This window comes from Musca autumnalis, unplaced genomic scaffold (assembly GCF_047663935.1).
Source record: "Musca autumnalis isolate F117 unplaced genomic scaffold, ASM4766393v1 scaffold_1, whole genome shotgun sequence".
In the NCBI taxonomy this organism is placed as follows: Eukaryota; Metazoa; Arthropoda; class Insecta; order Diptera; family Muscidae; genus Musca; species Musca autumnalis.
The window spans coordinates 117,354,599-117,369,136 of NW_027411644.1; positions in this window are offsets into that span (position 1 = coordinate 117,354,599).

The window sequence follows — 14,538 nt, forward strand, 5'->3', positions numbered from 1 at the left end:
GACTTAGATGAGGTTCCAATATGGACTCAATCGGTCCACTCCTTCGGGTACCTCCCACACAAAATTTCGGAAAAGTTCAGTTTAGGACCTTCTCTCGAATCACACGGTGCTCTTGAAGTAAATTTAAATGGAAGGTGCTTACACCTGGGAAGTTTTTGCAGATTTTGAAACTACAATGTTCGTAGATGAGAAAAATCAAAAAACGAAAAAAATCGCCGGAGCGCTTTTTAAATAAATCGCGATTCAACTTGACATTTTTAGGGGTTGTTTAGGTTTTTGCGATGTTGCTTGGAAATCGCAAGTCCTATAAAAGTGGGAATACAAAAAATGTTGTAGCTATCAAAATTCTCTACAAGATTGACCTTTATGGTATTCTCGTCGGTTTTACCGATTTTGAGATATAGAAGTTCAAATTGGGACAATTAAAATTCAATTCAATTCTGTATCGCCCCTTTATAAAACAATGTCATGAAGGGTGCACGTTAACTAACTTTTAATGAAAAACGCTTACACAGGGGACATTTTTCTGAATTCTGAAACAGCAATGTTCATAGATGAGAAAAATCCAAAAACAAGAAAAAATCGCTGTAGGGATTTTGAAATAAATCGCGGTCAAAATTCACATTTTTAGGTGTTTTTTAGGTTTTCACGATTTTGCTTAAAAACCGCAAGTCCAATCGAAATGGAGCTAAAGAAAATTTTGTAGCTGTGAATATTCTCTAGAGTATTGACGTTTATGATTTGTTCCCAGACTGTACCATTTTTGAGATAAAGAAGCTTAGTTTACATTTTTAGGTTTTTTTGTTAGGGTTTCGCGATTTTGCTTGAATACGGTAAGTCTTATCGATATGGGACTTGAGCAAATCTTAAAGCTGTGAAAATTCTCTACAAGACTGGCTTAAGTAACTTATCGTACGTTGTACCATTTTTTAGATATATAAGTTTAAGTTGGGAATTTGCAGTCATGTCATTGTTTTATAAGGGGGAGATACAGAATTGAATTTAATTTTAATTGTCCCAATTTGAACTTCTATATCTCAAAAACGGTAAAACCGACGAGAATACCATACAGGTCAATCTTGTAGAGAATTTTGATAGCTACAACATTTTCTTTAGTCCCATTTTTATAGGACTTGCGGTTTCCAAGCAACATCGCAAAAACCTAAACAACCCCTAAAAATGTCAACTTGAATCGCGATTTATTTAAAAAGCGCTCCGGCGATTTTTTTTGTTTTTTGATTTTTATCATCTATGAACATTGTAGTTTCAAAATTTGGAAAAACTTCCCAGGTGTAAGCACCTTCCATTTAAATTTGCTTCAAGAGCACCGTGATCACTTTGATTTTTTTTGTGGCAACTAGTGTTTACTACCCCCCATACGACGCTATAAGTTTCATCAGGGGCAAAGCCATACTTCCTGAGAAAATAGCCTGAAATGTACAAAAAGCCCTATGACACCGCGTGTAGTGGTTGGAGCGCAAGATAACTCTCGAACGTATCCGTCGATTCGGTCCAAAATGTGGCCTTCGTAATATTTTGTGCAAACTTAATTTATTTTCGAAGATAAGCCATATCGGTCCACTCCTTCAGGTACCTCCCCCACAAAAGCTCAAAAATGTTCGGAAACATTGTGCGCACGATAACTCTTGATGGGAGTGACCAATTTGGTCCATACTTTACACATCCTAATATATCTACCAGTTATAGGTCATGTTCAAATAGCGTCTATATTTGACCACTCCTTCATGTATCTCCCACACAAAATTTCCGATAAGTTCACTTTAAGACCTGCTCTCGAATCACTTTGATTTTTGTTGAAGCAACTTGCATTCGCTGCCTCAATTACGACAGTAAAAGTTTTTTCAGAGGCAAGTCCATACTTCTTGAGAAAACAGCCCGAAAGTTGTAAAACCCCCTACAGCATCATGTCGCTCATTTACTCAAAGAGTGACACATTTCAAAAAATCAAGTTTCGAGAAAAACGCGTTATAAGTTGGTGATTGAAATTTGAGTTCCCAACTTAAAAAGATTATTACACAAGAACTAAAATAACTACTCGTACTTACACCATATTTTGCTAACGGCTAGCCAAATATCAGTGCTACATTTATGTGCAAGATCAAGCATGATTTGAAGTGTTTTAGTGCTTCATAAACTCAAAAACTTTACTGTTGAATTATGCCAAGCCCGTAGTAAATCAGCTGTAACTCGTCGAATTTTAGAGATATCAGCATGAAAATTTGACACAAGATTAAGTAGAAGTCGTAGAAAGAAGAAGAAGAAGAAGAAGAAGAATAGAAATTGCTAACTCAGAAAACGCATTTTTTTTTTGTGTTATGTATGTAGTTGCTGGAGAGCTCGAACCGAATACTGCGTTCGTCCACACTTTAGATATTATAATATTTCTTCGAATATTATATGAAATTCGAAGGTGGTGCTTATAGGTCCACTCCTTCCGGTACCTCCCACACAAAAGTCCGAAAATATTCGCTAAACTGGTACGCGCGATTTCTTAAAGACGTAGCAACCGATTTGGTCCAAACTTTGGATCTCTAAATATTGTCGACAGTTAGTTTATGTTCAAATTTGAGCCCTATCTGTCCAATCCTTGTGGTATCAACCACACAAATGTTCAAGATTTTTGTGTGGTGAAGGGTCTGTTCGAGACTAGTGTGATAAAATAGGCCTATCTATCGTTATCCCCGCAAATTTCTGAGCTTTAATCCTATCCATATCCTATTCATAAGCCCAAAATGTTGAAAACCCCCCTAAATACATAAGTTTTTTTGGGAAAAAAGTATTTCAATCCACACAGGCTGAGGGTATATCTCTGTCGGCAAAGCCGACTGATACTTTTTTAATTGTTTTAGAAAATATAGGTCAATTACCTGTCAAAATAACAAAGAAATTAGTTTTAAATCAAAACTTCACGGAGAATCAAATGAGATTATAATGATTGGGATAATAGTTTCGATGTTAAAGCCAAAATGAACACATATTTGGGTAACAACAAATAAATTTTGGTTGGAAAAAATCATTTTAACATGCATTGCTGAAAGTACTGGAAAAATCTATAGGAGTACTTCTATTATTTTTCTTTATACTCCCAAGAAATGAGCGAATTTCGCTTTATCCACATTCACATAGAAGGTTTCCCATTGAAGAAAGTTATCAGGACGTTGAGACAAATCATTAGGCTTCTTAAACGGAAGTAGAGTTCAAATAAACCGTTTTGTTTATTCAAAATAGTCTGGCTTAATCCCATTGTTGTTGTTTTAATATTTTAAATTTAAACCGTTTAATTTATATGCATTTTTAAAACACTTTGTCCGCATGTAATTTTCATGTGCAGCAAAACCATACCTTTAAATTTTTATATATTTCTCAAAATTTCATTTGGAGGCTAAGATGTAGCATCGACTGCATCTTAGTATCAATGAATAACCGTGGATATAGCATCGCACACTACATTTGGGATAAAATATGTGTAAATCGCTTAATTATCAAAATCATTTTGTCCGCATATGATTTTCATTTACAGCAAAGTCATACCTTCAAATTTGTACATATTTTTCGAAATTTAATTTGGAGGCCAAGCATCGCTTGCATCTTAGTAGGCAAAAACCTATAAAACAAAAGTGCATACAATTTTTGTCTGCATCCGGTTTCAGTGTCACCATAAAAACCTACATCGATATATCGACGCCTCCAAACAATAGTATGCTAAGTCGACTTAGCATGTTTTCAAGTTCTTTACATTTTTATATTTAACGTCCTTTAACTTAAATTCTGTCAAATTTTGGTATTAATCGGACAATCCGAACAGAAGTTATAAACAAATATTTACCTAGCATAGTACTGAAGGTCAAAGAAATGTCCAAACTTTTAGAGCTTGTCCTGCAAAACTCACTGTTTAGAATTAGCAAACTATTATTTGGAGGTGTCGAACGTCCTTTAACTTAAATTCTGTCAAATTTTGGTAATGATCGGTCAATCCGAACAGAAGTTATAAAGAAATATTGACTTAGCATAGTACTGAAGTTCAAAAAATGTCCACACTTTGAGAGCTTCTCCTGCAAAACTCACTTTTTAGACTTAGCATACTATTATTTGGAGGTGTCGATATATCTATGTGCCGGTCCACACTAGCGTGAATTTCATGAAATTAGGCGTTCTTAGATCGAATTCCCCACTACAGATTCCAAATAAATTATTTTTCAAATAATTCGTGACAAGTATCTCAAAAAACATGTTGTGGACCACAACTTGTGGTGGCCGACGTCAACTTTGTTTTTCGACAGCAATCAACACGATAGTCAGACTATCAATAGTTTGCTAGCTCTACACTACAGTCACTTCATGTTTTTAATCTACTATGGAACTCGATCTACAAACGCATAATTTCATGAAATTTTTTAATGAAATTCACACTAGTGTGGACCGGGAGTATTTCAAGGCGATCAATGAAGAACCGTGGATGTAGCATCACACACTATTTTTGGGATAAAACGAATATAGTTCCCTTATCAGAGAAGTTGTTAAATCTCTGTTTCCGCCAAAACGAAGATACTGTACCAGTTTTTTGCATTGCAGTGGAACGACGCACAAAAAACGCGATAAAAGCGTGATATTTTCAAAAACTTGCGCTTTAGTAGATGGATTTTTAGGAGTAATGATTTATTAGATCCGATAAGTAAAAAATCTAAAATTTGCAATAAAGTACGAAGAAGTCGAATGACTATTGTAAAAATTAGGTCCCAAAAATATGATTTTTAGAAAAATGTTCGCACAAATTTTCCGTATTTTGATACATATTTCTGTGAAGCTGTGTCGACTACATTCACGACACATATATCAAACAATTTAGAATCGCGATTTCTACAATCCTAAAGAAGATTTTAAAAAAAAACTTCTTTGCTTCAAAATGTCAACATTATTTAATGGTCAACCAGATCAAATTTCGAAAAGTTATACATTGCACTATAGGTAATTTGGGCAGGTTTTTAGGCAAAAAAGTCGATTTTTGCACTTTTAATAACGCGAGTTTTCTAATTTGATTCGATGTAAGAACATGTCAAATTCTATGGATGTGCAATTTGTTTTCAAAAAATACTCCACTCAAGCAATCAAAAGTTTTCAAAAATATTAAAAACTCGCGGTATAATTCGAAGTTAAAATCAAAATTTCGAAGACTCATAGCAGAATTTAAACGCAATTTGTAAGAATTCGGTAATAATCAAATACAAAGATATGATATTCAGTTGAATGGTGGCGGCGTGTACCTTCTGTTTTAAGAAATAATTTTCTTCAAAATAATTGTTACAGCAGAAGAAATCGTCATATAGGATATAACCTAAGAATTATTTTTTTTTTACAAATTATAGTTTTATATTATAGACTTTTACAAAATTGTTCAACTTTGTCTGAAATTCCACCACCGGGAATATCTTTAGCAAAGGGTTCTAAATCAACTACATAATTACCCAGGTGCGATTTTTTCACATGTTATTGAAATTTTTTAGTCGTTGTTTTTGATATCCGATAGTATGAAGCATAACGTTTTAAAATGTATTTAGAAGTAATTGTATTTTCTTTAAGTTTTATAGAGTAACGTGATTTGTTTAGGAACCTTTTTAAGTGTATATTTATAGCTAGTCCTTTTTTAATAGGATATAACTAAAAAGTCTCACGATGTGCCACAGTTTCTAATGGTACACAAATTTAGAGGAGCTCTCGAACTATCAATTTCTCAATAAATTAGCTGCGACAACGTGCGACGCCGGGGTACAGACTCTCTATAACGGTACCACCATATTTTAAGGATTTTCAGGATTGTACCTTCAATAATGAACCGATTTAGCTAAAAATTGAAATATAAAATTTTCTATGAGTAGAATATCTCCCTACCAAAAATTTGTCAATATAGGTCCACGTTTTGATATAACCACCATATAACGGTACCTCCCGTTTTAAGGATCTTTAAGATTTCTGACCACCTTTTCGAACCAAATTGGCTGAAAATTTATATTTTGGGATCTTAGTGAGTAAATGGCATCCCTGCAAAAAAAGTTGTTATATAGGTCCACGTTTTGATATAGCCTCCATATAACGGTACCGCCGCTTTGAGGTTATACATTTAAAAATATATGTACAATTTTTTTCTAACTCTGTAAAATAAAAGATCTGATCTAATAAACATTTCCTCCAAATGTCATAGCTTTATCTTTATCCGTTTAGAAAATATAGAATTTTGACACAAAAAACCATTTTGGACACTCTGTGCGATGTGAGCCTAGGCCATCTCGGGTACTCCTTTCGAGAGTTATCGTGCGCACCACATTTGCGAACTTTTTGAACTTACATTGAGTCTAAAATGCTTGGTTCGATGAGACACATTTTGGTCTTATTAAAGTGTACGTATATATACATTTTAGAATGAAAAACCAAAACTATATTAAAGAACTTTAAACACCCATTAAATTTAGGGACTTCCAATACATATGGACTCGAAAACTTTGAATTTTATTTCTGAGCACATTCTTACATTACAAACTGTCACTGTCAATTTATTCAGTGAACTCAACATTTCCATCATGGCGAAGTACACGAACGAACAACATCCGCAAATTATACAAAATTTAATACCGAAATTCAGAGTGGTTGACAGCTACTTTAAGAGCGTTAACTTCAAAGATAATTTTTGACTGACAAAGCTCATTTTTGGCACAATGGGTTCGTCAATAAGCAAAATTCGGGTTATTGATCAGGTGAAAATCCACATTTTCTTAATGAATCAACACTTCACGTTATCGTGAATGGATAACGCTACCTCACAATGCTCACTGAGATTTTTTAGTCTAAGTTGTGGCCGATTGGCCGTATCTTTCGTGAGATTTGACACATCTAGAGTCTACACTATTTTCTTTTGGGCTATGTCAAGTCACCGGTCTTTGCCAACAAGCTGATGATGATGGAAGAGCTCAGATCAATATTGAACGGGAAGTAGCGACAGTGTTGGATGAAATGTGTGGCAGAGTCATCGAAAATTGGGTCCAACGTATTGACAGATGCAAACAAAATTTGCGTAGTGATGAGAACACTATGAATTTGTTCTTGGTTGGTTATAGTTTTCTTCAGACCTACTTTATTTTTCAAGGTTGAAGATATCATTTAATACTTTCCAGCCTGTATCAGAGAATCGTAAACTATTTTAAATTGATCTCGCAAACTCGAACTTAGCTCATTGTCAGCCTTAGATTCAAAAATAATACCAGGTGAGTAGAAAATAATTCGTATTCATTTGGTACAAACTCTGATGAATACCAAAAAAAAAAAAAATCTAGTTTACTATTTTCACATTGAAGATACCTGCTCCGCACTGTGTTAATCATAGCTTTAACAAATAGAAGCCTTTGTAAACACTTTATGCCTAGAGGCGATACATGGCTAGAGAACATTTCACAGTTAAAATCCAAGACAGAAGACAGCAAGCACTTTTGCTGCATGTGCTTTAAACATGGCCAAGAAGTAACGCAAATGCTATTTATGTTGAATCGAAATATTCCAGCAAACTGAAAATCTCACCTCACAACAACAGCAACATTAATCAAACAATTTGACCACATTTAGCTAACAACGTAAAAAGTGTGAATAGCTCTGCAGACATGGACATTCATTCATAGCTCTATGTACGTACATATTTGGCTGTTTGATTCTAGGACATCATCTTAAACACTCATAAAAATATTTTGGGTGGAACAAATTTAAGTTAAACCAGGAAAAGCAGGAGAAGAATACGAGAACCCGCTATGCAGGTGTACGATTTCTAAATGGGTGTTGGATTGGTTATTTTTTTCAGCATTATTCATTGAAACTTCTTAGTATAAAAGAAAGTATCCACCAAATATTTATCTACTATAACGGATTTTCAAATAAAATCACAAACGAATGTGTTCTGAAAATATGAAGAGAACACCAATTGAAAGTCAGCTATAAACTGTCACTGGTCTCGGAGAACTTTGGTTCATCCTGGCGATGTCTTCAGCCCTATTTATAAGTATGTACTCGTATATGTAACCCAAAAAATTAGTTTTTTTTTTGGTAGTTGTCAGTTTTGCAAATTCCTACTAGTTAAATTTCCTTTATTATACCTACTCAGCCTTTTCCTTGAGTGCACCTAGAAATTCGACAATTGCCTTATGCTGAACTTTCAAAATGATGTTAAATATGACATTTTTCTTTTCGTTGCCGCGTTAGACGTTGGAACACCTACAATGAAAGAGATACGTAATAAGTCAAATCAAATTCGTTTTATTTCATTTTCACTTCAAAGAAAAATCCATATTCTACCAATCAGGAATGACCCACAGGTGTGGTTGCAGACCAACTATTTCAGCAATAACAACGACACGTCGACGGACGGGTGATTCTAAGTGAGTAAATATATTGTTTAATGGCATTGCAGAAATCATTTTTTATCGTTTGGCAAGAAAGTATGAAAGGAAATAAAACATTTGTTGTCTATCGGTTAAACGTGTTTTGTTGTGGCCATTTAGCAAGCCGAACTTTGTGGAATGAGAACAGATTCCAGTTGATACTAACCCACAAATGCCTTCCTGAATACAAAATTTGTTAGCAGCACATCTTGGACACGAACAAAAATATAGAATTGTTTGGCAAAAATGGAACACGTGGTTGGAGCTCACCAACAAGACACCCACAGTAGAAAACTTCTTTGGTTTTGTAAAATGTGGTTAACAAAAGAAAAATTAAAAATTTAGTGGAGCATTAGTTGGAAAACGCTGATACATGTCATTTATTACTTTTGTGGAAAATCATTAAAAATTCTAATTTGCATAAATAGAAAATGCGAATCATTAATAATAGGATTGTTAATGGTGTTGACAGGAAATACTTCACACATACGTAGGCAAGAAAATATTTGGTAGTTTTTTTACTAAAACAAATAGTTTAAAATTACGAATCTTGTTACGAGTCTTGTTGTCTTGTGTCTTCTTTTGACTTACATGCTTGCCCGTTTTACAATTCATTAAATTGCAACGAATGAATATTTGACTCAATATGTATTGTCGAATAATGGGCCAATGTAAAACAGTCCGATTTTGGCTTTGAAAACATCAAAATACTTCTGGAAAGCATGGGGATAAAATAGACCCTCAGTGCAGTATTTTGAAACGACCTACAACAGAGCTCTATTTCCTCTCTCAATAGTATTGGAATTACTTCATTTTTATTAAATGGATAGATACTACCCTCAGCTATCATAATGAACCTCAAAAAGCCAAATCCAATAAAACCCATCAAATATGAAAATTAAACAAACCCCTTCTGGAAAAGCTGGAATACTGTATTTTTGGGTAGTATATTCTTTACCAAGTAAAAGAGTATGCGAATTCGGGTTCACGGACACAATAATGATTGGGAAGACATTCCCACTGACATCATTAGGAAATATTTAATGTCATTATACTGAAAATCAGTAAAAGGGATCCAGAAAGCTCAAACAAGTTCAACTACCATCATTACAAAGGCCAGATTATGATATATAAATATTTTTTGTGTAAATCGCTGATGTAATATAACAACACTAAACTAATAAATACCTCGGGCCAAAACCCTGATATCAACCCTTATAAAATCATTGGGTCCATAAAAAACTCGAAAAAGATCCCCGAACCAAAGATCAAGATTTACTACAAATTGGGGAACCAGTACCCTTAGAGTGGAACATGCCGAGCCTTAATTTTGGCTTAACTTATCTCATTAAAGCTCCAATGAATGTCCAATGTGGATAAACAACTTATTGAGGAACACAACTTTGGTAATTCTCCAAGAAACAATAGATTTGGTAAATTTTGTCACCCCACCCTCAAGTAGTAGATAATACTAGTCCGCATTTGTTATAAATCGCAACAAGCATTTGTATATTTTGTCGGAATATTGTTTTGAGGACCAAGAGCAAGAGATTTACACAAAAAACCGTATAGTTCTTACATAATTTGTTGCCATAAACGAACAATTAATATTACATTTTTAACAATGTTTATATTATATCGATGCCTTACTTCCTCAACCTCGTATCTTAAAACCGTTTTTCTCTTAATATTCCAGAATACACCCGAAGCGACACGGGGGACTTCTCTCCTATCAATGAGTGCACGCCAGTTAATATTGACCTACTTCTTTTCGCCGAGCCCGGACTGCGTGTCTTACGACGCCACTTTTAGTGAAGTTTTCATGGCTGAAATATTGGGGAAATGTAAGCCGACATTACATTGAGGAAATTTGCCACCGCCGAAAATTGTGAAGTTCTGGTCAGTGGCGGAACGTCAGTTTGTAACCGTAGATTTATTAGAGCTTTTAGATGTTTATTCCAAAAACATGGATTCTACCACGAAAAAAAAATCCTCGAACAGCCCTTAAACAGTATTTAAAAGAAAATTTTGAACTTTTTTGAAGGAGGTGTCCGAAGATCTTGTCCGATATAGATCTTCTTGGAACTCTCTGCATGTTTGAATGAAATTTTACGATGCTCGAAGTTTTGGACAAATGCGATACTCAAGTCGTACATTGTCGTGTTCCTTAGCAGGTGTTTTGGGTCACTATCTCAGGAAGTTTAGACTAGCACAAAAATAATTGTACCGTCGTAATAAAAGCCACGAGGACAACCTGCTACCAAAAATTTGGAAGCTTTCCGAGGCATGCCTTTCAAAACATTTTTGTGTGAGGAAACCCAAAGGAGTGATTCGATATAGTCCATAATCGAACCTGATCTACATATATCTGGAAGAAATATTTCCCTTCGAGGGTCATCGTGCGCACCATTTTAGTAAAAAATGTGGAACTTTTGCGGGAAGGAAGGCTCATCTTCGAATTTGATCCTAAAATTAGACAAAATATTACGAGGTGCAAAGTTTGGACCAAATCGGTTGATTTCTTCAAAATTTATAGTGCGCACCAACCAGCCAGATGACTCCAAACTGTTTGAAACGTCCAACATACTTGGGGTCTAAAACCATTATTTCGTTGAGACATATTTTTGATCGTATTAAAGTGTTATACCCTTGTTAACCTTATGGCTGAGAGTATAATAAATCAATGGTTTAAAAATGAGGTTTCCAACAGATTTACATGTGGCGCTCAATTTAATGTTAGCGTTTATTATGGCCACAATTGGACAGGTAATTCAGCAAAACTTTCAGCTGAATTTAAATGTCCACTTTTAAATAATTTATTTTGATTAATGATTTCAGTATAAGTGCATTAGAATACATTGCGTCGCACTATCAGGTCTATCAATTGTAAAAAACCTCACTATTTTTCCTAATTATTTTAATTAGAAAAGGAAATCATTGTAAAAAGCAACCTATTTACCTAAGCTATTGTTTGTAAAAAGAAATTTGATTTATTTTCTATTGTCTTTGTTTTAATGAATTATTTGAACTACCTTTAATTCGTAATTACACTTTACTAATGAATGAATTTTTGTATAGAAGATACAGATACATTTTTTCAAATTCATTTAGGGAAATAACTAATGTCAAAAAAAGATGGAGTTCATTATTCACTATCATTATTCTTTCGTTTACAAATACCTGTAGTTTGTTTTTATCACCCACTGTGGTTTGCAAATGCTATTCTCTTCGTATTTCTAGAAATCAATATCCATACATTGGCCGTGACTCATTCAACCATGAAGAATATCCTTTAAGATAATTCTACTCTCCCACAGAGATAATACACCTGTTGTGTATATTCATCTTCTTCTTCTTCTTATCACAAATTGTTTGCCAAATATTTGGAATCCTTGCAAAGCATTTTCCTTTCATTATCGTTGGACTATGACAAATTTTATTTTTAATGGATGCCTTTCTGTTGACCATGAATGGGATGTTATGTTGTAGTAAATGCAATTTTTACAGTAAGATAAGGGAATAGAAAGAGTCAAGGGTAATTACAGTGTTTTGATATAGTTCGAAGATATGTCGTTGTTTTTTTTTTTTTTTTTTTTTTGATTACCTATTGTGTCTGTGAATAATTAAGAAGATAAACATATTGTTTCCTTAGCGCCATTTGATTCTTTATATCAGCCAATGTTTCATTGCAAGGATATTCCATTGTTTGTGACAAACAACAAGGATAAACCATTATAATATACCTGTAAGATACAAATATATTATGCACTGAAACTGAAACCAAGTTGTGAAGTGAATAACTCCATTTTATTTTAATACCCTCAGTCTTTAGGCTTAGAAGGGTATAGCGTCACCAAAAATGTCCAAAGACGTAACTAACAAAACCATAAGTTTACAGGAGAAGCAGAAAACCTTATAAAATGAAAAACTGTTTTACAGAATATCAATCTTATGAGCGCGAGTATTTGGGGTATTATGGATCATGTACGGAAGAGAGTAAGTAATGAAACAAAAACCGTGAAAACGCTTGGTTTTGGGATTCATCATTAGAACAACATCTGCAAAGTTGTCCCATTTTCCGAAATGTAATTTCTTGAATAGCATCGTTATTTTTGAATGTATAGGCTTGAAATTTTGCAGGAGCATGTATTTAAAAAAAACTAATTTTGATTTTTTGGAGATACGTCTTCGGGCATTTATGGTGACGATATACACTTTGTTACGACCAAAATGTGCCTGATCGAAATAATGGTTCTAGACCCAAATATGTTTGGACGTGATCGTCCACCTGCGCACGATAACTCTCGGACGAATCAACCAATTGGTTCCAAATTTTGGATGTAGTAATATTTTGTTCAAGCTTAGTCTAAGTTCGAAGATAGGCCATATCGGTCCACTCCTTCGGGTACTTCTTACACAAAATTTTAAAATTGATGGCACCAGTGCAATTTTTTTCGGTGCCAAGTTCATACTTCCTGAGATAATGACCCAAAAGCTCTAAAAACCCTGCCGGCACCAACTCAAATGACGGATGAGCACGAACACTTACAAAACTTTGCACATCGTAAAATTTCTTCCAAACGTACATCACATTCCAAGTAGATCCATATTGGATTTTTTTCCTCACAAAATTTCAAAATGTTTCCTTAAGTGCAGTTTAAGAGCTGTTCGACAATCGTTTGCAAATTTTTACCGGAAGTACTTCATGTGGCGATACAATATTTTCGTGGACAAGTTCATGCTAACTGAACCAAACGGTAACCAAAAGCTCTAAAAAGTAGTTTTTGAATTTTTACAGCAGGTAGTCCACGCGGCTCGTATAACGACAGTATAATTTTTATTGGGGTACGTCGATACTGACTGAGAAAAAAACCCTAAAACCACCTAACGGTAGTCGATTTGGTCCAATCTTTGCACATCGAAATACAAATCTAAATTCTTCCGGTACTTCCCCCACAAAAGTGAAAACATTTAGGCTTAAGAACATTTAAATGTTAAAGTTTATTTCGGATAGTTCTCGAAGTACTCATTAAACAGTAATGTTTTGAAAAAAAAAACAAGCATACTGGGTTCATTATGTCTCAGACCGAGGGTATATCGGTCGGGTCTGTAACACCGACAGATACGCTTTTACTTGTTTTTGTTAAAATCTATAGGTTCTCGTTTGTAATTTTGAACCCCTCGCTCTCTAAATCACGAAGATCTCTCCTGACGTGCCTGGATGGGGTGTCCACTAGATCGTGACAGAGATGCTCACGGTGATAACACCCAATCAGGTACTGCATTGACTACATCTTGTTGTGTTGATGTATTGGTAAAATCTTCGTCTCCTCATGTCGATGGTCCACTAGGGATATGAGGCTGTCCTCAGAGTGGCAGGTTTCAATTTTCATCCACTGCGTAGCGATAACATTTGCACACCACTCAGACTCCGCATAGTAGTAACATGTGGTTGAATGTTACACCCATTCTCTTGGGACACTAAGTTGTCGGAATCAGGACACTATTGACCACTATGCTCAGAGGGAACCTCATTTTAGACGTCCAGGTGGTGAACAGTATGACAATGAATTTAGCGGCGGATATTTTCATATTCCTCAGACGGAAGAACTGCACTAAGTCAGCTATGTAAATATTTAACCTATAATGTATGTCATCGACCATAAGACCCGACGAAAAGATCGTACAACCATCTGCATACATTACGATTTCTATATCGCCTAAAGGGTGTGGAATTTCAGACAGATACAGATTAAACAGTTCCAGAGATATTACCCCGTCTTGGGATACTCTTTGTTTTACTCTAAGGGTCTTCAGCTTCTTATTTCTAAATTCCACAAAAGACTGGCGACCACACATTTTCCAACGTTTCAAAAACAGCTTTTAATGGTTGACGGTATCGAAGGCCTTCGATAGGTCAAGTGCCACCTTAACTATTCTGCCGCATGGCCTATTCTGGTTTAGTCCCGGTTCTGGTGTGGATATGGCGTGTAGTGTTGTTGTGGTTCTGTGCATTGTTTGGCAACTGGGAAACTGCTTCTCATCAGAATCTTCTCTACAGACGACAGAATAGAATTCGGCCTGTACGATTCACCTTTGCTGT